Source organism: Bactrocera latifrons, unplaced genomic scaffold (assembly GCF_001853355.1).
Source record: "Bactrocera latifrons isolate USDA-ARS-PBARC rearing strain unplaced genomic scaffold, ASM185335v1 scaffold_185, whole genome shotgun sequence".
Lineage (NCBI taxonomy): Eukaryota > Metazoa > Arthropoda > Insecta > Diptera > Tephritidae > Bactrocera > Bactrocera latifrons.
In genome coordinates, this window is record NW_017535352.1 from 124,756 (window position 1) to 146,325 (window position 21,570).

The 21,570-nt window shown below is 33.7% G+C and overlaps 1 protein-coding gene across 2 annotated transcripts in view; it reads right to left on the minus strand.

The window, feature by feature from the left end:
• LOC108967360 (protein sine oculis) overlaps positions 1–20,120 on the minus strand; it is a 69,999-nt gene extending 49,879 nt beyond the window's left edge. Inside the window, exons 1-2 of one of the 2 annotated variants that reach the window (XM_018930713.1) lie at positions 19,938–20,120; positions 19,162–19,381 (exon numbers count right to left, since the gene is read on the minus strand). The gene's annotated coding sequence lies outside the window, so the exon portion shown is untranslated. Of the gene's footprint in view, positions 1–19,161; positions 19,483–19,937 lie in introns of both variants that reach the window. The other variant, XM_018930712.1, reaches the window with a different exon arrangement.
• Positions 20,121–21,570: the final 1,450 nt, after the last annotated feature.

Here is a 21,570-nt window from a genome sequence, read left to right on the forward strand (position 1 = left end):
TATACATATATCGGCCAATTAAATAAAAATAACACGAAATAATTATTTTAAAATTTTGCTCAGAATTTTAAATTACTTCAATACATATACTATATGTATATTTATACAGAATTAAGTATTTGTATACAAAATAATTTTTATCTACTCAATAAAGATATTTTTCTAGCTTCATAATTTATTTTACAAGTAAGCTAACGCTTAAATTATTTATTTGATTTAAAAATATTTGTTTAGTATAAGTAAATATTCTTTATTACTTTTTTAATACATACATATATTTATCAACCAGAAATATCAACAATAATATTATTAAACTCAAAATGTTTCGATCTTATCCATATTTCCCACTTATATAATATCTCATATAACATTTCCTACAACACTTATTTCTCACTCCCGTTTACACACTTGATGCGCTTTCGCTTTCTTTAATTGGTTTTTCTTTGATTTCTCGTATACTTAGTCGTACATTTGCTTGAATCAAAACAGTTTTTCGAAAATAAACCACTCATACATTATTAAGAAGCATGCTAAAATTACACAACCTACGTCGCGCGCTGCTTAAAATCATTCTCCTCCACAGCTACACTTTACACAAAACGCATGGTATTACTTTTCTCAGAGGGGTTACTATACAATCGGATCGTATGTTTTGGCATCAGACAACGTTCGTGTAAAAGCAGAAATCGTCAGATCGTATTCGCTTTCAGTGATCTCGCTGCTGCACGATCTTTTCCGTTATACGTTATTATTTATATTTTATCATATTGTTATACATACATATGTACATACCTATCATCAGATACATATAAGTAAATGAAAAAGTTTTCCACTAGCTAATGAAATAAATTCGATACTTTGACTTTTGCGTTCAGAATTAGAGTAATTGTAGAATGTGGAATTTGATAAGAAAGTGTTCAATGGGGAGGGGTGTTTTAAAAAATTTAAAATAAATACTATAACAAATATATCGGATATTATAAATTATTGGCGTATTTAGTATTCTTATTGTTGTGTGTATTTTTTAGCTTAGGCTTCGGTAAAAGTGAATCTACAAGTGTCTGTAACTTACATAAATAATACCCTAGCCCTCGGCGAAAACGGCATTTGCCGAAATGATTAGCATAAAGAACTAACTAAAATAAAATCTACTAATATTTGCATTCTACATATGTATGCATGTGTGTACATACAATATAGAAATTCTCAACACTTTAATTTTTAAACAATATTTTTGAATAATTGATCAGGCCGAAGTCAACCATATGTTTAGCATCGCTTACGGGGTTTACGAGTTTCAAAAAATCTATTCTTTTTATTGTCTTATTAAATTCTACAACGAGTAATAGTTTCAGAAACCTTGAAAACTTGTACGCTCGAGGCTAGCTGGGCTAAGTGTGCCATCTTTAAACGCGTGTTTCTCGAAACTGCGTTTTGAAGTCGGTTGGCAAGATTTCTCGAGAGCTGCTCAACCAATCTTTATGAAATTTTACACGGGTCTTCAACATACAATTCTTAAAGACTTGCACGAAGTATTTTTTTCGATCACAACTTTTTGATAAAAGAATCTTACGATATTTTCATTTCATTAATTTTTTTGTAAAAAAGTCATAAGTAAAAAAACCACTTCAGTTTTTTTTCCTTCAACTAAATTCTAAATAACGATTTTAAGTAAAACACGTATTTCTTCACTTAAGGTTATCCTGTAAGGAGTTAGCTGCCAACGCCGAAGCATCTTTTTCCGAAGGGTCACCGGAAATGGCGTCACTATGGCGAAGTTTAAAATATATTGTTCTTTCCAAAAATTTCAGAATTTCTTTGTTAATAGTGTATGTTTTAAAATTAAAAAAATCTTATAAAATATTAAATTTTTATGTGAGGAAAAAATTTTTGGAAAAAGGCTGTTTTTACCCGAGGAAACCCATGTAACCATTTAAGAAAACTCTTTTTGAATCTTTCTATTGAAACACGTTTTTAATAATTAATAATTAGAAATTTCACGGACTGTTTCTATATGAACTTCAGTTCGTCCTTAATCATGAATTAAATTCTTCCGTAGACAAGGATGGTTTCGTCTTAGGCAGGTATCAATTAGTACCGTTACAACACCTGTAAAATTTGTTTACATTGGCTCACTGTAGCCACACTGTATGCATGTATATATGTATGTATGTATGTAGTTGTCATACCTACTGAACGATCAAAACCTTATGTCTTCTATGGAAAACTTTTATAGTTAATAAAGAATATCACGAAATTTTACATGGATTATTTCTTACGACAACGATATAACTTTCGAAAAAATTCAACTCGGGCGACTATAACCTTTAGCTACCATTAAATATAATCGATTATAATTACGTTCGTGTACGGAATTTTTTGGATTTTTGAAGGGTGTTTTGGCTATTTTTCTTGTTAGAATTTCAGATAGACATTATATTTTATATCCATACTCACATCTTTATATACTTTATAAATATACATACATACATATTATAAGTATGTAAATATATGTACGTACACGTATATTATGCAACACAAGAAACTTTCTGCCTGGTTTCTCATTACGTTTACGCATTTTCTATAATACACAAACACATATCGGTTTATACCAGATTGCTAGCTAGCTCTTCCGTTTATTGCACACTTGCCGTGGCAGCATTGTTGGTGATTTGAGATATTCTTGGATCTGTTTTCAGTTTCATGTGTATCTGTAATGAAAATACCAACGCAAAGTTTTTCTTTCTTTGCGCATTTCATCGTTTTGCTTTATTCATTTCAATTTCACATGAAAATAGAACCTCAACCGCCGACAGTCGTCGACTTGTAGGCAATATTAGACCGCCGTCTGAGTGCAGCCAAAGCGGCAAAGTGCATTTATTGTATATATGTATACACACATACATACACGCATACGCATGTATGTAGAAATATATGCATCCAGTAAAGTTTCCTGTGCGTAGATATGTGTTCATATTTGTAAGCATAAGAAAATTCGTTATAATTTTCTACTTTTCATACGAAACATTTTGTTTACAGAGTTTTGCCGGCAATCGAACTAATTACATTCTTCGCTGTATTCGTACAAACTTCTAAATTTCACAGCGAAAAAACAAATATGTACATACTTGTTTATGTATGACGTATAAAATCGTCTATGCCGATTCCGATCCCGATCGATTACCACCAGCCGACATTCTACATGTGTAATGAATGTACGTACATACATATGTATGCATGAATGTGTGTGCTTATATTTGGTGGCCGATATTTGTTGGTTTCGTTGTTGTACGTTATGTTGTGATCCAATTGCGCTCGTGTTGTGATGCGCTGTGATTTGATGCGATTGTCTGCGTGATTCAGCGCAACTGACGTAATACAATTTAAATAAAACAGCTGTTGATTGTTACTAAAAATTACTTGAATAAAGAGACTCCGTCATCAAATAGCTTGCGAAAATTCACTTTCATTATTATAGAGCATAGCAAGAAAAGAAAACATTAATTTTTTTATTTCTTATTTATTTTTTATTACCAATAGGACCTAACTACCCTAAAGTTGTGGGTTTTTATAAAGCGTTGTAAAGGAAAGGTGTGGAACTTACAACAAATATGTTGTAGAATATGCTTCGATATACAGTTGAACTGCCATTACTCGCAGTTTTCCTTAAGTCGAATTCTTGAATTGGCAATAGCTTTTAGTAGTCAAATTTCATTCAAATTTCCTTAACTCGAAGTTCTTCATAAATCGAAATTTAAAATTTAGCCGCATTTTTCGGAGGAATCCCAGTTTATATACGGCTGTTCACGTATTTAGCTCTTAAAATATTACAATTACAGATATTGAGGTGGACAATGAGATTTGCTCAGCCGCATTTATAGCCGATGACATTGTAGAACCAAATATTTCAAACCTAACGAATAAGACTCATTAATTAATATTATCCAATCGACCGCCAAAAATGGTGTAAAGCATTCCTCTGCAATTTTCCTTAATTAATACGACGGATTCCTATTTAAATACGATGAAGGAAAGGGCCATGTGTAGAAGTTCACGCAAGTGAGAAAAACTCTTTGACTCCCATTCACTTGGAGTGGCCAGAAACGATTATTTTACATATGGCTCAATGAGCTCATGACCTCCGGTCTTAGACCAAGTATCCTCTAGGTAGCTAAAGTGAGAAGGCGAAATATACTTACCCCCAGGTGTGCGCTGGGTTTGGGACGCGCCCCAATGATAATATCAAATTAGCCTCAGAAGAGAAACCCCTCTTTTGAAGACGACCATTTCAAACGCATTAAGAATAACGATATTGGGTCATGCACTTGCAATATTCGGTCCCTTAATTGGGAAGGTGTCCCTGCCCAGCTGGTTGATGTTCTCAGTAGAGTGAAGGCTGACATCACCGCCGTCTAAGAAATGCGATGGACGTGACAACGACTGAGGCGAGTATGTTCTTGTCACATTTCCTACAGTGGCCATATAGAGGAGCGCAAATTTAGTGTGGAACTCGTGGTGAGAGAGAGACTACGTTACCGATTCCTGGCATTCCCCAATTGATGAATTTGTTGCCACAAAAAGCACTAAAGCGAAGTTCCTCAACATATCGCTGATTTGACCCCATGCCAAGATGCCTTTTATGCCCCCTTTTTCATATTTTTAAAAAATATTTTTCTTCTCGTCTCTCACCAGCTTTCATAAATTTATTACTTAAGTATGACATTTATTTTTCTAAATTGCTTTAAATATAATGTAAATACTCGTATACATATGTACCTATAAAAATATTCAACAACATACATACTCGCAATCAAACAATTCCTTCAATGAAAATTTCTATAAAAATTTTCACCTTTACAAAACTCAACTTTTTCTAAATTTATTGGCGTAAACAAACCATTTCTAATACGTCTGTGCATATATTATATATTTGTTTGTACGTACATACATACATGCATACCTGCATTTAAGTGTTGTCCCCATTATGACAACAACACTGCTAAAGAAAAATTGATAAAAATCTGTCATTCACCTGCTGCCAGCAATGCTGCTGCATCATCGCCTACTTATATAAATAGCTGCGCCTAAATCATGGGTATACATACATACATATATACATATAAGTGTATAAGTACATATAATATACATATATGTATATTAACAGTGGGGATAAGGCATTTCATGTCGTAGATATGTCATGCGATACGAAACGATGCGATACAAATGCGAGGCGACACGCCTGAACTCTTGTAAAGCGTACAAGAACATCAAAAAGATAAACGACACACGGTGGCAATATACAAAATGATGCAGAAATAATTATAAAAATATACGCATGCACGCACAAATATACACATGCATACATACCTCGGAATATGTACATGTATGTATGTGTTTGCGTAAAATCGTAATTAATAGCATGTGTATGTATGTATATATGTACATAGATATTTCTGCATATGAAATGCAGCACCTGTCTCTTATACACATCTAGATGTGTATAAGAGACAGCAAATATACACATGCATACATACCTCGGAATATGTACATGTATGTATGTGTTTGCGTAAAATCGTAATTAATAGCATGTGTATGTATGTATATATGTACATAGATATTTCTGCATATGAAATGCAGCACTGTGCTAATTCTTACAGCAACAACGCATAACTGGTGACTGATCACTCATACGCCACGTCGGCTATACGACTCACATTCATTTCACACATGTGTGCTGTAGGCACCTGCATATCGGCATGTCTGCACACGTTCACCGCTGATTTTGATTAAATTGCTTAAGGAGACATGCTGCATTGCATTTAAGTGTAGAATTTCTACACGAGCGACTGAAAAATGTGACAACAGGTAAAATCTTTTGAAAGAAATTCGTTTAAAATTGTGATAAAATGTCGCGCAAATATAATTAGTTAGGTATGTAGGCGCACTTGTAGTGTAATCTAGATACGCGGAAGGTGATCAAAATTTTATTCGTATATTTTCTTTTTGAAATTTGTAAATAAAATGCATAAATTAAAGAAAATTTCAGCATGTAGATATTAATTGCAGTGGACATTTTCGTAAAATTTCTGCATAAAGAGCACAAAAACAATATTTATTTGGACATGAAAATATTATTTTAAGCGTTTAATATTGGTAAATATGCATGCCTACGCATTCATCAGTTATATAATATAAATTTTTGTAGTACTCACGTCCAATGAAAGGCAAATAAAGTTAAGTGCTCGTCCAAATTTGAAAAACACAACTAACCAAGTGCATTAAAAGTTATATTTAGATCAATGATGCACTTAAAAATTGCCCGAAATTATTTTACAATTCTTTTCTTTTTTTTTTGGTTCTCTTTTGTAAAATTTACTTTATTTATCCATTTAATTTACTGCCGAGTACTTGTTGCTGAGGTATTCTTAAATGCTTTTGTCCTAGGTGCGCAACATTTTATTCAAAACTTCATTTCAAAAGTGGTCGAACGACTTCTTAAACCTTACTCAGTGGTACAAAAACCTGAATTTTCCATTAGATTATGCCTTTATTCGACCACTACAAACTTTTAGGTGGGAGCATTAAAAGCCATTCGCGTTTAAATGGTACAAAAATAAATATTTTAATATGTATAGTATTACTGTTATAGATAGAAATATCCATAATTATTGTGAATCAAATCTCATAGGAGGGAAACACTACTTATGGGATATTTTCATTCATTTACTAGACTTTTTAAACATTTTAAGCATTAATAACTATAAAACGATTGAGTAGTCAGTCAAGTTTACTTCAGACGCACAGAAATCTCACCTTCTCACCTAGCTCCAGCAAATTGATATATTCTAATATACTGATAGTTGCTATTGAGGCGATGTGATCAATATTTGGAGACATGTATCCTAGGGCCTTTGTCCTGCGCCTACAGACTACTGTGCAGTCAATTTGCAGGTGTTATGGAGCTTTAGGCAGATGTTATATATATGTTTCTTGAGCTAACAATGTAGAAGACGACAAGTAGCTTGAGTTTTTCCTTTTGGGATATTGATTACATATTTAAACATTTTAAGGTTGTAACCACCCATTAGCCACTTGGCATGGGGCAGGAGTTGTTGCCAAAGCTTCCCCTACCCACTGCTTCACCTTTACGGAGCAGCTCCTTTATGATGTGGGGACCAATGAAAGGTTTCGGTCCACCATGTTGGTGGATGCTGCGGAGCGGGCAAGCTCTGGCACCCAAATAAGGTGTACTTGGCTTAAGCTTTGAGTGCGGCTTGACTATCGCTTAGTATAGCTATATGAATATACTCGGAAAACTACATATGTATATACAGGTGTGGTCCGTCATCCAACTTTTTCGTCAGTGTACAACATGATTGTACTGTTCCTAAGGCAGTAGCTAGAGAGCGTAGCTAGTAGCTAGTAGAGTAGCTAGTAGCTAGTGAAGTTATCTTGTTTGGTAATGATATCCCTTGGGAGAAGAGCCTGGGACATTCGAGTTTGATAACGTGCGCAAGCAGCTCAATGATGTTGTTGTTGTTGTTGAATGTACCACAGCTGATGGATTAATCAGCTTATACAGTGAAATAATTTCCACAAATGACTTGTCTATCAACTATATTCCCCCGTTTTCCGTGGTAAGAAATAATTGAAACAGCTTGTCATCATTTGGTCTTGCAAACCAAACATGCGAGAACACAGCTCCTGTAAAACAGGGAAAACGACAGATCTCTGCTTTTCTATCCCTCTTTCTGCGTCATCCGATCGTCAATCAATACGGTACTTCCTGTTCGAAGCTCGAATTTGCAAAAAAGACGAAACTTCGATTGTAGACGTCTTTTTAGATCATCCAAATTTTAGAAATTATTCCGATACAAGATATAATAAGAATAAAAAATAAAAAGAACAGAATGAAACGTTGGAGACCCTATGAAATATTTATGATCAGCGTACCGAGCTGGGTCGATTTAGCCATATCCGTACGTCTGCCTGTCTGTCTGTTTGTTTTAGTTAGTCCAACAGTTTCTAAGCTATCGAAATTATAAATTTATCGAAACCGCCGATATCGGACGCCAGCATGTAGCTGCCATTCAAACTGATTGGTTCAAACCAAGTTTTAATTATTTAGTTTTGCCCCAGACAGAAAAGCAGACATTAATTTAATCCAATTTAAGCTAAATTTTACTACAAAGCATAGACAAATTTAAAAACAAGAACAACCTTTAAAATACTCTACTAAAAGCCAACTACGTAGTAGTACAGGCTAACTGGAAGTCAACAGTGTCTAAATTAATACTTTGCAATAATAATAAAAATGCAAATTAAAAGAAAATACTTGAAAAAAGAAAAAACCAAACATATTTAGAGCAACAATAACAAGCATAGCAAAAAGGGCAACGAGATGACATTAAAACAGAGTAAATAATTGCATATCAAAGCAAATGTTAATGCGCTACAGTCTACCAGTGCACACACATTTACACATGCAGTCGCATGGTCACACAGTCGCACAGTCTTTCAGTTGGTTGGCCATATGCGGCGCAATATAATTCATTGCAACAGCTAAATTTGAATTTGAATGATGAATGAAATTTCTGCAATTACGAATTTCACAAAAATTAAGTCATTAATTTACAAAAACAAACAGCAGCCAGTCGGAGTGGACGTGTGTGTGCGCTTAATCGTTTGTGTCACAGTGAGCGATGGAAAGTCGCAACGCGTCGCACCAACAGCAAACATAAGTAACCAACTAAAGAACAACAGCAACAACACACCATATTTCCTTTTAAATGCAGCAACATTTTGCTGCATTCACATTTTAGCGCAACAACAACAAGCACTGGTGCGCCGTTGTCGTCTGCTCTTCTGCTTGCCAGCGACGCATGTAATGCTGTCAGCAACAAACATTTTTCAATTCCCACCAAGCAAAGTGCAGGGCACAACAAATCTATATTCTGCTTTTCACTTACATAATATGTATGTACATATGTACACATGGCTATGTCCTTATAAGTATACTTATATGTATGTGTAAATTTTCCTGTTATTTGCTGAGGGCTCTTTTGTTTCCTTCAAGTGTCGTAGAAAAATTTGCACCGCCATGAAGACATGAGTTAAGTTAATTAAAGTTTTTTGCCTGTCATTTGTATGTTGCTACTTTTAATAAACTTTCTTATGGCAAACATTTCTATGTTTATGAATGAATTGAATCAAACGTTCGGTTATACAAAATTGTTGTTGCATTACTTGACTGGCGTTTTTAATAGGTGTCTTATGAGCTTCAAATAGCTATGTGGTTGGTATTTCAAAAGGTTGCCTTTTGCACAAATATCCTGAAATGTTTGTGTGTTTAAATTAAAAAAAATATAAGAAGCTAAGGAACTGCGGTAGCTTTTTTTCACATTTACTTAAGGAGTTATATAGATTTCTCGGGCAAAAACAGTCTTTATTTAAAAAATTTTTTCTCATACAAAAAACAAAATATTTGCTTACAATTTTTTATTGTTACAAACACGCACGATTTACAAAGAAAATCTGAAATATCTGGGAAAAAATATTTTAAGCTCGGCCTTTGCGACTACATTTCCGGTGACCCTTCGGAAAAGTGATGCGCCCGCGTTGGCAAAATAACTCTTTACAGGATCATTTAAAGTGAAAAAACATGTTCTGGTTAAAAACTTGCACTAAGGAAATAATGAAATTTGGAGGTTTGTCAAACATTTTTACAAAAAAAAAAAAAAAAAATTTTTGTGCAGTTTATTTTTTTCAAATAGTTTTAATAATTCGTCGAAGCCTTTAAGAATTGTATTCTATAGACCGGTTTAAATTTCATGAAGATCGGTTAAATAGTTCTCGGAAAATCTTGCCAACCGACTTCAAAACATAGTTTCAAGAAAAACGCGTTTAAAGACGGCGCAGTTAGCCTAGCTAGCCCCGAGCCCACAAATTCTCAATGCTGTATCTTCGAAACTATTACCTGGATAGACTTGAAAATTTAACAGAATAAGACAATAAAAAAATCGATTTTTTGAAACCCGTAAACCCACGTAACCCCTGAGTTTGAATAGTTTGTTTCAAGAACGTTGGATAATCTCATACTCAGAATTGTTGTAGTTGAACTAGAAATTTGCTTTACTAAAAAACTTAAATTTAATTTTCGACTTTTTAATTTTGATTTTGAAAATTTAATTATCAATTTTTAATTTTAATTAAGGAGAATTTAATTTTAAATTTTTAATTCTGATTTGAAAATTTAATTTTCAACTCCTAATTTCGATTTTGAAATTTTTAGTAGTTTAATTTTCTAATTTTAATTCTGACTATAAAAAATTAAATTTTAAATTTTAAATTTTGATTTTTTAAAAATTTAATTAAAAACCAGTTTTGATTCGATTTTGGAAAATTAAATTTTTATTTTTTAATTCTGATTATGAAATAATTTCGATTTTGAAAAATAAGTTTTCAGTTTTTAATTCTGATTAAAAAAAATGTAAATATCTTTATAAAATTCATAAGAAATAAAAAATTTTCCCAGAAATAATCAAACTTTAACTGTTAATATCTTTTAAACGGTTGGGTTTACGAAAAAATCGTACAACCATTTTTGTAGAGCATTCAATTTCCTACAAAATTTAAGGAATAAGATATTTTTTCAAGTAGTTGGAAGCGAGATGTCAAACTTTCTATATGATAATAAGAAAAAATAGAAAATTGTAAAGGAGGACCTTCCCGTTACAATTAAAAACTCATTCTTGGAGAGGCTTCCTTAGAGGTGTCTAGGAACCCATTTTTCAGAGTACCAAACGAAAACAAAATTTTTTTTGAATCACCCTAATGTACATACATGTGAACATACACATTTTACATACGGAAAAGTGCATAAACATTATTTTCGCATTCGACGATGCGAGAATTCTTAAACATTTTTCTCACACACTTCCTCTGATAAATTTGACATCAAATGCTGTTACGCGTAATTTGTGCATTGCTGCTTCGTTTGTGCAGGCATATACATACATACACATGTAAATTATCATATCTGATCATAAACACTCGTACATGCGTGAGAATAATGAATGACATAACTGTGAATTTATTAATGAAATGCAGAAAATATGAAAACATTCATAACAACACTTATAGAACAGAGGAAGACGATGAGGACGGCGAAGAAGTTATAGAAATAGCACATAAATTAAAACAACAACACTTATGGCTATGACTGCGCCGCAACAGCAGCTGGTGGGCGGCAAATTATTATTGCTGCTGCTGCTGTTATTGCTACCACCTACAACTACAATAACGCACATGTAACTACTGCGGTTGATAAACATGATCGCTTATGATCTACGGCCCGTTGTGGACGCAGTGCGCCGAGTGTGTTGCTTCTGCTGCATTTGTAAGCGATAGCTAGATGCCGTGAAATAGAAAGCCATTGCGTTGGCAAGAAGTTTTACGAGCACGGCAGCGCAGTCGAGCGGTCCAGTTGAGTTCGGAAATAGTCGTATAAGTACATATTGCAAAAGAAATGTCAAAGCAGCTGCTTAAGTGGCCGAAAGACGCACGTTCGCACGTCAGCACACGCATAGCTGCATGCGCGCAGTGTTGCCACTTTAGACAAAGACGTCGAGGATATTAAATTTGGTTTTGCATTAAAACTAGCCACTTTCATGGCAATTAATTGAAATTTATGACAGCCAAGTTGGACTAGCAACGACAGGCCAAAAGCCACCATTGGCAACTGCTGTCGTTGCTTATACATATGCAAAAGGAGGGCTTCTACTTGTGTTTGTTGTTGTTATAACAGTTTTTATTTTCGTTGTTCGTTGGCAGACAAGCCACCCGCACACGCATATATTATCGCCCGCTCATGTGCCTCCATACATACACATATACTTGTGCTGTGCTACCAAAATAGATAAATTGCCCGTTGTCCCACTGTATATTTTTAGCTGATTCGAATAGTTGTTTTTGCCTTTTATAATATTAGAAATATGTTTATTTTAATTGTATTAAATTATAGTTTTTCACGTCACAGCCGCGCGCTTGTAGCGTTTAATATACTCAGAAAAGTGTGTGTGGTTTTGACAGCGGAAAGCGAAAATATCTGCAATGGTTTAAAATAGCCAGGATGACGGGAGGTAAATGCTGATAATAATAGCTTTGTACTAAATATTTTTCAAAATTAAGTTTTACATTTTATTTAATTTAGATTTATGCGGAATTAGCCGCTGTTCGCTAGTGACTATATGATATATGTATGTATGCATAGGTTTTATGCAGCCAGAATAAATAAGCATAACATTTAGAAACCAGAAATATTAAGCTCTTCGAATACTCTGCACAAATAAAAACGTTTTTCATAAAAAAATTGATTTTTATCGATCAATTGTATGGCGGCTATATATTATAATGATCTGATATAGGTGGTTCCAAGAAATGAGCAGCTTCTTGGCGAGAGAATGTGTGCAGAATTTCAAATCGATAATAACAATTGATGTGAGATAAGTGATAACCACATTTCGAAATTGAAGTTGAAGAGTTCAATTACACTTCTCTGAAAAATTTAAACAGTATTTTGAGACTTTTGATACCAATCGAAAAACTTTTTGAAACATGTAATACTTAGAGTTTTGCGCAGTAAAATCTTACTGTTAATAAGCAATAAATATAATAAAAGCCGTTGGTACTGGTAGTAAAAACGTTTAGCTTCCTTCACGTGACTTTGACAAATTTTTTAACAATTTTCGAGTAGCCTAAATAGTAAGAGATGGCATGGATAATATCATTTTGGATTTTCATTATAACTACTCTAAAATAGCACATAAAAATATTCGGTATTTGTTTCAAAACAAATATTTAATAAGTAAGCCGAATTTCCATACATCTTTTATGAAGCCTGTTCCAAATGACCTAATATTCGTTAAGTGAATTTCTTTTTGAGACGGTTGTCTTATCTCGCATTCCCCGTAAAGGATTTTTATTTTTTGAAAAAGTCATAAGAGAACAAATGCAACTAAAAGATTTCTCAACCACGGTTTTTAACACATATACAACACATACCGTGATCAAAACATAGTAAGACTTTTTAATTTTAAAAATATATTTTTTTTAAGTTGGTATGACTGTCAGTGACATCAGCGCCAAATATCGCATCAAAATAATCATTGGTGTTTAGTAGAAGCTTATCTATCAGAAGTACATAAATTGGATTCGGCGATCTGTACAATGAGTGAAGTTATACAACAAAGAGGTTCCATTAAACTTTGTGTGCGGAATCAATTTTCTGGTGCCGAAACGTTCAGAATGTTGGAAAAGACCTTCGGTGATGATTGTTTGTCGCGTACAACTGTTTTTGATTGGTACAAATTATACAAAGAGGGTCGAGAATGCGTTGTCGACGACCCACGTCCAAGACGGCCATCAACATGATGATCAAGACGTAAATAAATAAAGAATTTGATACTTGAGAATCGACGATTAACAGTCAGAGATGTGCCTGTCAACGTTGGAGTATCAAAAGAATCAGTGGTTTCACTTTTGAAATATCAAAAATAGGTCCATTTTTGATATGGTTCCAAAATCACTAAATTTTTTCGGAAAACAGGCCCGCATTAACGTCTGTGAAACAATGCTTCCTGACTACCAATATGTCGTGAAAAGTATTATTACAGGCGAAGAGTCTTAGGTCTATGCTTACGACCCAGAAACAGACGATAAATCGGCCGAATATCGTGACAAAGGTGAACCGAAGCCGAAAAACCTTGTCAAAGCAGGTCAAAAATTAAGGCTATGTTGACCTTTTTTTCGATTATCGAGGCCGGAATTTTGAGATGACAACTTTTGTTTTTTACACCAGGATAATGCATCGTTGAACACTATATTGGTTCTTCGTGAGTTTTTCGTCGACATTTTAACCAATATCATGCTACAACTACCGCATTCGCCTAATTTAGAATCGTATCACTTTTGGCTATTCAGCAAACTGAAACGACCGCTCCGGGAATACCGTTCTGAGTCGATTGAAGACATTAAACGTTAATCGCTAGATGGCTTGAAGGCGATATCGGAAATGTGCTTTAGCAACTGTGTCGAGTATTGGAAAAAACGTTGGCGGTATTGTGTGTTGGAGTCGAGGGGGATTACTTTGAGTAGAGCGAAACAGTTTATTTTCAACATTATCTGCAAGCCTGGAGGTTTTCTACGATCTCGCAAAAGGAGTTTCTACCAGTCTAAGAATAATGTTAAACGATTCCGTGATTCCGTGGACCAATAAATTGACCGCGTCAAATTGAACCTGAAAAAATTTCAATGAAAATTTTTTGTGGACGAGAGAAAAGAACGTGTCAAAAAAATCAGTGTGACTCATAGAAGTTCCAATTACCCGAACAATTTTTTCAAAACTATGGCTAATACTAAAATATCACAATAACTAGAAAAATTATGGTAGCGTAGAAAGATATATCTGGTGCAAAAATAAAATAAATAGTTTGAATATTTACTTTAAATAAACGCCGGACGAAATTAATAAAATGTTATAATGATACAATAGCGTAAAATATACCAAATATTTTCGATTTAATATTTACTAACACATACAGATTTGCTAAAAATATCACAATATCTACGCTCAGTCTTATTATGGTTTTTGTTATTGCTTTGTTACACAAATTCTCGCAAATCAAGTGATAAAAATCAATTAATAAATTTTCGAACAACTAAGGCGATGCAGATAAACAAACAAGTAAATCAATAATGAGCAGCAAATAAAGCCGCAAATTAACACATACAGAACCGGAAAGAAAGAATAATAAGCAACAACAAAAAGCGCAACAAAGCTGCACCATTTTGACACTTCTGCAAAAACATATCCGATAAAAATATCAAATTTATGGCTGTTGAGCTTATGATTTCTTTGATTTCTCACTGCATATCTTACACACATATGTACAAACAAAAGTATGTTTGTAAGTGTATATATATATGCAAATGTAAATATTCTTGAGCATGATTAAATAAGGAGCGCTATATTAAATGTTTTATTGATTAGCCACCACAGAAAGTGAATAATTCGAAATTTCGAAAATCTATTTGTTGTTCCGTTTTTTATATTTAGCAGCAAGAGATTTCAAAATTTCAAAAACTACAAAATTTATAGACAAAATGTGATGAGTTGGAGATGTGCCTACATAGTGAATAAAAAAATTAAAAATACAAAAACAAAAACACAAAAGGCAAGAGAACTCTGTGATGCGTAGGGGGCGTATTGGTTGGAGGAAAATATTGAGCAGAAATCGTCACTTAACACATTTTTATTATTTTTTCTTTGTTAAGAGCGGAAAAGTGTACGCCACAAACTACTGGCAAGTTGTTCTATTATATGTTTCTATGCGCTGTTAGTGTTATAGCATTTTTGTTTGTGTGTAATTGCACCAGGTGTGTGCTTGTCTTCTTTCAACTTTGAAATATTATACTTATGAGTTTTTCTTAAAATAGCAAGTATATAGTAATTTTTTAAATGCCTGGTAAATGCTTAAAATGTTTCGGTGCGTGCAGTGAAAAATTGTATTCAATATATTGCGCGAGGTACTAGTCAATATTGAATTTTTCTCTTGGCACAGAATTAAGGTAACTAAATTCAAGTTATTATTTGTTTTTATTTTATTTTAATATTTTGATGTTAGTCTTTTTAATTCCGAAAAGTGAGTCAGATAAATATTCAGGAATGGGAATTAAAATAATGACATATGTACATATGTGACGGCATTGTTGGTTGAGTTAAAATTTTGATCTACAAGATCTGAACTGTAAGGGTCTAAACTGCCTAGAAAAGCGAACCGGTATATTAAATTTAACTACAGACAAGAGAAAAGAACTGCAAACTGTTCCGTTTAGGATTTTTACCAAGAATACAGATATAATGCCAAGTATTTTTTACGACTAATAAGTGAAGCTAGAACGATAAGGTAGACTTAATCTAGAATCTAAAATGCGCTAAGGCAAAAAGTAAACATTATTTTTGAACAGACTGCAACTAGTTAGAATGGACATATTGATTGCAATATGGGTCTAACCAAAGTTGTAAAAAATGTTTTGTTAACAAACGGTTTTTCAAATTCTTTAACGTTTAACAAAACTGAGAACACCTTTTGCTTCGAAGACTATCTATGGTATCAATATGAAAACTAGAATTAGATTCCTATCTACAAAGTTAAAAACTTGTGTATAATCTTGTATTAATGAAATATCAATTCATTTCTATCACACCAAGCAACCAAATTGTTGAAGTCTATTTGCAACAAACACCTTTCACCTATTGAAGTGTAATATGCATGTACAAGGTGCGTTCCAAAGTAAACAGGATTATAAAAAAAAAAAACGAACAGATTTTTTTCGGCAAAATTTATTCATTTTATTCAAAAAAAGTCTCCTTCTGCTTCAATACAGCTTTTTGCACGGTCCAAAAGCATGCCGAACGAGTGTTTTAGCTCGTTGGCTGGTATGGCCGCCAGTATGCCGGTGCAAGCCTTTTGAATGGCCTCTACGCCTGCATAACGCTTTCCTTTCATGGACAAATTCATTTTTTCCGAAAAGGAAGAGTCGCACGGTGCTATATCAGGTGAATACGGGGAGTGGTTAATGGTTAAAATGTGATTTTTGGTGAAATAATCGATCACAATGATGCCCTTCGAATGTTGGATTCTGAGCAATTTTTGTTCGTCAGTCAATTTGTGCGGAACAAACCGTGCAAACACCCTTGGTAAGCCCAAATGTTCGGTCCAAAAGCGATAAAGCGTTGTTTTGGAGATGTTCAATTCCATTTTCATGAATTTCAATGATGATTTCGGCTGATTTTTGATGACTTCACGCACAGTTTCAATGGAATTTCCGGTGATCACGGATTTTGATTGTTTCATCAATTGAAACGTATTGGTAAAAGTTTTAACGATTTTAAAACAAAATTTAACGTTGGCTCTTTGTTCGAAGTTCAATTTCGTACCGATAACAAAAACATACTGACTCTTAAAACGCATTAACTTCAGTTCCAATAGATGAAATGTCATGAAAATCTCACTGGACAATCGATAAAGATAGCAGAATCTAAAGCATCAGTTGGCATATATGTAAATGGTTCTGTTTACTTTGAAACCCACCTTGTATATGATATATGAATTAAAAAGTTTTACATCGTCGCCATATAATACTATTTTTGAGAATTACACATGTATATGACCGAAGGCTATCATTAGTAAATAACAAGTACAGAATCCATCCAATATGACTACTTTGCGGAACTCCTGAAGAGACCTTAATTGAATATGAAAGAATATTCACAAATATCACTCGCTGTGTGCTATTATGAAGATAAGAAGGTGCGCATTGAAGAAATCTGGTTGAAAGCCCAGCATATACAGTTTAGGTACGAAAGTTGAGATATTAACTTAATCGAAAGCATTGCTAAAGTCAGGGTATATAGCATACGTGTACTTATGTTCCCTAAAACCCATTAACACATGGTTTACAAGTTCATGTAAATTTGTTAGAGTAGATTTGCCTCTTCGAAATCCATGCAGAGAAGAAGACTATTTTTCAGAAAGAAATTGGTGATATAATATCTGAACCGTATCTAAAATATGGTTTTAACTGTTTTAAATTCAGTAAGGTGTCTTCCTCAGAAATGATTGGAACAGTAATTGAAGTATTCGGACAGAGTGAATATATAAAAGAATATATCATGATTCTCTGGACAAACCTCATAAGTTTTTAAAGCATTAAATGTGATATTGTTGATACTTTTGAAAGAGGTAATAGAAGAATTTTTCTGCTTTTGGAAAGTAAAATTTCTAATTTTTACTCAATCTTTCCATCACATAAAAAACAATTAACTTCGCTATTATAAAAAAAGTCAAGGCTGTCTCTCGGCAAAAGAAACTGAACGGTGTGAGATCTGTTGGATCCGAGGATGAGGACACACACTCTGCTTTTTTAAGGTTATGAACTTAATGTGATTTAATCTTAAGGAATGAGGACGAAGAACAACTGATGACTAATTAATTTTTTGTACCCTCCCGAAGAAAAAATACCAATTATACAAGTCACTCATCATCCTCGTCCTGCATTATGGTGGAGAGACATGGACGATGACAACATCTGATGAGAGAAAGGTTCTATGATATATTTACTATATGATCCTATGCGCATTGACGAATACCGCAAATCTTGGAAAATTGGAGTCTCCAATTGGCGCCAAAAAGCGACAAGGAAGAACGTCGGTCGCGCTGTTGTAAATTAAACTATAAATGCTACATTTCTTGAAGATCGGATGAATAGCTCTTGCGAAAACCGACTACAAAAACACGCTTTCGAGAAAAACGTGTTCAAAGACGGCGTACTTAGCCTCGAGTACACAAGTTCTCAAGATTGTGACTCCAAAACTATTACTCGGATCAACTTGAAAATTTGGGGCAATATAGAGGTGTTGTAGAATTTAATAAGATAAAAACAAAATTCGATTTTTTGAAACCACTTAAGTTTTTAGCGATCGGATAAATATTGTTTTACTGATTATTTTATTTTACAGCATATGTATATAGTACCGCCCATATAAGTACATATGTATATATGAAAGTACATATCGTCACCTAAAATGCAAAGCAACGTATCATCAAAAAATTCGAAAATCGCTATCAGATACATCAACCAAGATACAACTATTTTATAGCCCAAACTCAAAGTTGGTTTCAATATGAGTGGTTTCTATTATATCGTTTTACCTTCACTTATAACGTTATGAAAAGTGATGAGAGTTATTTTGCATTTGAGTTGCAGATATACTGTATCTACATACATGTACATATACATATGCTACTTTTGAAGAATTCGATATTTTTGAATTCATACTACCGACGGCAAAAATGAAGTTGGGAATCTATAATCTTAAACTTTTAACAAGTTTCAAAATTTCTTAAAAGCTATATTTGTAGAAGAAAAGTGTAACAAATTCAAACAGTTTCCTTTAATTTTGCCTAATGTTCACAGAAATGATAAATTGTTTTGGAATACAGATTATGTATTTTGGAAGACCTCCTCAAGTGCAAAAAAACAAACTGTTAAATTTCATACAATAATTCAATAATTAATTGTTTAATATTATATACAAACCTTTGCTTTTTCTCATATGAATTTAATCCGTTAAAGTAATTTTTTGCTATTTCTGTCTGATTTTCAGATTTCGCTACCGCGCGTAGTTCCGAAACAAAATTGCACTTTTTCCAGTTTTCTTTGTTAATTTTTTAACGAACAGTCCATATATTGGGCATTTGCTTTGTCACTTGTATTTTGCCAGGTTTAATTCACATTTTTTTGCACCAGCAACGGGATTCTGCCAATTTAGATATTTTCAGCTATTAGTCACAGCACGTGTTTTCCAATGCCAACAAGTAGTAAATTACACAAAAAAAAGTAGAGCAATTGTCGCTGTAGCTGCCGAATATAAAACAAAAGCAAATTTATTCGATTCGCGCCACACACTTGAAACATACGTTAAGATACATTTAATTAATTGCAGCGCAGAAAACGTTTAGCAATTTCGACAATAACAACGCCAACAAATCAGCGCTAGACGTCACAGATTGCTGCTGATGCAGAGCGTATAGTAAGAAGAATAGTGAAATGTACTCAGATCGCGCGGAAAAGCTGCGAGACGCGCAACAGTCAAAGGTTAAAAACAACAAAATTATAATAAAACAATAACAGCAAATAATTAAAGTAGAAATTTCGTGGATCGCTTGAAATAATAAAGTTTCAGTGTCTTCGTTGTGCCTTTTGGTGAGTCTACCGTTTGGTGTATCCTTTTTTGTTTTTAATCCTTTTTTATATTTTTTTTATTTACATTTTATATTCAACACTAAACGACAATACGCAATTCGTATACATACGTCTGTTTTGTAATTTACCACCGACGGTGTATGGATATCGCACGCGCATGCAGCGTATCCTCCGAACGATTGTATGCAAACGAAACGTCCGTCACGCTGAAACGTTATAACACACGACGAACGAACCACACGCCAACACGGAGTACGAAAAACTGAATTCGTCGAATGTATCTGCTGGTTGTCTGTTGTCTGTATCCCACAATTGGTGCGAGTATCACACATCCGCCAGCTACTCTGTGCTGCTTCGAAACTAATGAGTGCGCTCGGCGCTCCCTGTCCGTTTGTTGTTTGTGCATTGTTAGCTTTGGTTGCCGTTGACGTTTGCGCCACTCAACACTCAACCGCTCACATGGTGACGGTGTCTGTTGCAGATGATGGCCGTGGTGGCGATAGGGATATTGTTTTAGTTGCTCGCTGCAAATTTCAATTTTATTTTTATTTTTGTATTCATAATTTGTGTTGCTCACATTTTTGCTGGTTGTTGCATTTGTCTGCTTTGTAACTGAATCGGAATTCGATACGATCGGAACGAACACACAGAACCACCACTAATGCGGCTAGCCCACATCTTGTAAACAACTTGTATATGTGCTGCTGTCTCTTTTCAACGACTGCCAACTGGTGATCTGCCGTTATACACAGGGTTTCAGCAAATGTGCCTACAAAGGAGAGCAGACGAAGCAGCACACCCACTTTTTGCTTATTTATTTATATATTTCTATTGTGTAAGCCAGTGGCTTTCAAAGTATTTTTATTGGCAATGAGAGAAAATATGGCTCTCTTTATAATAAGTTGCACCTGAAGAGAAATAAAAAATACAGTGCTGGTTAATACTTTATGATTATAAACAGTATGGATTTTCGAATTGAAGAATGATAGTAAAATTTTGTTACAATTACATAAAAAATGGATATTGGAAAATTTTTAATTATATTTCGAATGGTTTGAAAATGTACCATTTATACAATTTAATGCTTATATACAATTAGATTTTACAAAAAATCGATTATTTTAATTTTATTTTCTTAATGTACACATAATTAAGAAAACACACAGAAAGTTCCATCGTTCCGGTGAATATTTTTGAAGTTTCACGTAAATTTGAAGAAACTTTAAACGCGTTTTTCTCAAAATGGTATTTTCAAAGTCGGTGACCAACATTACTAGAAAACGGCTAATCCTATTATTCTGAAAGTTTAACACGATCTTTTTGGTCAAAAATTGTTTTTTTTTTTTTTGTTTCAAAATTTGTCAAAAAAAATTTTATTTTGCCTAGCTGTAGTTATTTTTTTAATATTAAGTCTTAAAATACAGTTAAAAGATACCGCACATGTCTACAAATTTCTAGTTGAATAAATAAATACGAATAAAGTTTTCTCAGAAAAAATTCGGAAAAATTCACTTTTTTCGGCTGTTCAACCCCTTAATTCATCATTTGCAATTTAGACAATAGCGAGGTTCATATACAGATACATAGATTCACTCAGAGATTAAACGGAATCTTGACTTCAGTTCCTGATCCCGTTTAGAATCCCTGTCATTGAAACGACTTCGCACTGTTTGATTCTACCGTGTACAATATAGCAAATGTGGATAGATTAATATTGTCTGGGTGAATATAGTCTAGTTGGTA